General features: G+C 37.9%; 1 long non-coding RNA gene across 1 annotated transcript; it reads left to right on the top strand.

The window, feature by feature from the left end:
- Positions 1-578: 578 nt before the first annotated feature.
- Positions 579-3,239, top strand: LOC131940912 (uncharacterized). Its single transcript, XR_009386593.1, has 4 exons — positions 579-753; positions 1,017-1,149; positions 1,758-1,860; positions 2,919-3,239. It is a non-coding gene; the product is annotated as an uncharacterized LOC131940912 (long non-coding RNA).
- Positions 3,240-3,247: the final 8 nt, after the last annotated feature.

Raw genomic sequence — 3,247 nt, 5'->3', positions numbered from 1 at the left:
TATATTTATATATATAATGTATGTTTTACACGTCAATTGTGTGTTTTACAGGCGAATTGTGTTTGTTTTAAAGGGGAATTGTCTATGTTTACAGGTCCATTGTGTATGTTTTACAGGTCCATTGTGTATGTTTGACAGGGGAATACTGTATGTTTTACAGTCGAATTGTGTATGTTTTAAAGGTCCATTGCGTATGTTTTACAGGGGAATTGTGTATGTTTTAAAGGTCCATTGTGTATGTTTTACAGGTCCATTGTGTATGTTTTACAAGGGAATGTGTATGTTTCTCAGGGGAATTGTGTATGATTTACAGGCGAATTGTGTATGTTTCACAGGGGAATTGTGTATGTTTTACAGGCGAATTGTGTATGTTTTACAGGTCCATTCATTTACTACGTGAAAACACGTAGGTAATGGCTGGAGGAGGCGTGGTTTTTATGTTGTTAATGTTAGGTTGGGGAGGGGATGTTTTGCATTTTTGCGGGGAAAATATTCAATAGCTCAAGTGTTCTATAGAATAGCGTAATAGCTATTGCGATTTGCACCAAAAAGCACCACATGAAAACCGTGGGTTAATATGTCTGCGTTCGGTTAAGACAATTTTATACCATCCATGCAGAAAAGACATAATGTAATGTAAAAAAGTAACAAAAGTTAGCGGGCTAATTTTAAGTTACTGTAGACTGCCGTGTATCGTAAAAGGTAACACCCGGATATAAAGTTGGCGATACTCCCGGAACGGTGTTGCAGACGGTAAGCCACTATTTATAAGGAAATGTTTATGTTTTTAATCTGTTTTTATAGAATAATATATTTTAATATAGACTTCTACCGGCCTTATAAGCATAGAACGCATAAAATTATGTAGACCGTTTTTATTTTAAAGTTAATAGCCCATCGAATTTTTTTTCATGCATCTCTTCAGAAGAAGCGGGTGGGGCTAATAGATAAATTAACGGATGCGGGTAATAGACCTAGATAATAATTGCATTAACCGTGTCCTCTTTCAATGCCAGACTTAAAGCAGCAGCAGCGTATGTGGTGGCGTTAACATCAGGGGAATGCTTGCCGTCCAGCCGTACCCCTTCTACCCACCAGCTGTGGGGTACCAGGCTTACCCACCGTCCGTCTACCAGCCACCGCCCCGGTGTAAGTTCAACAGTTCAACTTGACCGGTCAACTCGGGAAACACGAAAGTTGACCGGGCAACTAGTTGACCTAGGGTTCTGTTAATAGCATAACCCACTATGTGGAGGGGGGAATGCTCTACTGTAGTTTTATTAGGCAGTGGGAAGTGAGGGAGGGGGGGGGTATGGCTAATGTACACAACAACATGCGTCTTCTTTTATCAACAGCTCAACGACATACACGATCTGCACTTTTCAACTTAACATACATGATCTACTTTAATCAACAACCCAACAACATACATATGTATTTTTAACAACCCAACAACATACATGATGTATTTTTAACAACCCAACAACCTACATGATATATTTTAACAAACTAACAACCTACACGATGTATTTTTAACAAACAAACAACCTACACGATCTATTTTTAACAACCCAACAACATAATGATCTATTTTTAACAACCCAATAACGTACACGATCTATTTTTAACAACCCAAAAACATAATGATGTATTTTTAACAACCCAACAACCTACACGATCTATTTTTAACAACCAACCCACAATCAACATGATCTACTTTTCTGATCTACTTTTTACCACCACCCTTCTTGTTACAGCGTATCCTTGGAGGTCCGTCTTATGGTTTCTGGCGCTGATTTTCTTCGGCTGGCCAGTGGCGATTCTCACGTGTGGGTTCTACGTCATCCTCAGTCCATTTGGGTCAGTGATTAGAGTAGGCCAACATAGCATTTTGATACAAGTTTACTATGCCAATATGTCATTATGATCAGAGGCGTCGCGAGGGGGAGGTGACACCAAAACAAAAAAAAATGCAAAATAGATAGAAAAAATACTGCCAGTTCAATGAATGATTAATTAGAGTTAAAAAGTATTTTAAGAACAAAGTGACGATTCCCACAAGGGGGTAGGGATTGACTAACTATAGAGAAAACAATGCTACATCAATCTGGATTAATAACATCTGTACTATTAACAGTGAACATTTTAAAGCTATCGCCGGGGGAGGGGGGGGGTGGAGAGTGGCACTTACTGCAGAGTTTACAGAGACAAAAAACGTTTAGTTGAATATTTTCAATAACTGATAGGTCAATCAACGACCGGGGTAGGGGTAACGTCATATCTAAAAATTTACTACAAATTTTACTTTATGTTTTTTTCCACTTGTATTAATAGGTGGATTAAAATGATGTTTAAAAAAATTCAAGCCAAAAAAAAAAAGGTTTACCAGGCTAAAAATATGATACATGTTTACTAGGCCAACATTATGATACATGTTTAGTTTGAGCAAACTCAATGTGTGGGCACGAGAAATGTTCGATTCTTTATTATGTAGCTGTTGCTGATAATGATAATTTCTTGGACCGGTCATAAGAAAGAGGGAGGGTGGGGGGGAGTTGGCCAAGGATGATAGTTCCCCCCCCCCCCCAAAAAAAACCGGCAAAAAAGTTCCATTATTAAGTAACCTTTCAGGACCAGGCGGTCAAAATGAAAGATGAAGTAGAGTTCATCAGTTATCTGGCTCTCTTTTGACTTAGGAGGGGAACTTGTGGTTAGACTATGCGCAGCCGCGTTTTTTTAAGGCGTCGTAACCAAAACTGAAGAAAACATTAAACCATAATACAACTTTTATTGGGTTTAATTTTAAATTTTATTTGCGCAGCCATTATTCCGTTTAAAAAAGTAAGATAATGTTTGTTTTTTTTGGTTGTTGAAAAGACAAGCAATATCGTGTTATCCATCTCCTTGTTTTTTTTTAGACCCTGCTGCGCATGTATGCGCATTATCACTGATGCGCTTCTTGTGGGCGTGACGCTTCCTTGCACCTGCAGTGAGAATATGATTCGACAAGCCAAATTTTGTTGAACTTGGTCCAGATGACTTACCATGGAGATATTAAAAAATACAACATCGAAAAACAGCTGGAAAGAAATATAATATGAAAGTATAATATAGACAATTTAAAGAATTAATTCAATGTTTTTTTATTTTTTCATCGGTGACATTTTTCTTTGATTGTGTTGCATGCGGTCTTTGTGAACAGTAACAGGTTTTCCGTCAAAGTGTCGTCCATAACAACGTCATACGC

Source organism: Physella acuta, unplaced genomic scaffold, assembly GCF_028476545.2.
Source record: "Physella acuta isolate Inbredline_101_S28 unplaced genomic scaffold, ASM2847654v3 ptg000025l, whole genome shotgun sequence".
NCBI classification, from domain to species: Eukaryota; Metazoa; Mollusca; class Gastropoda; family Physidae; genus Physella; species Physella acuta.
The sequence above is the reverse complement of the archived record's forward strand: the minus strand, read 5'-3'. Positions and strand labels throughout refer to the sequence as shown.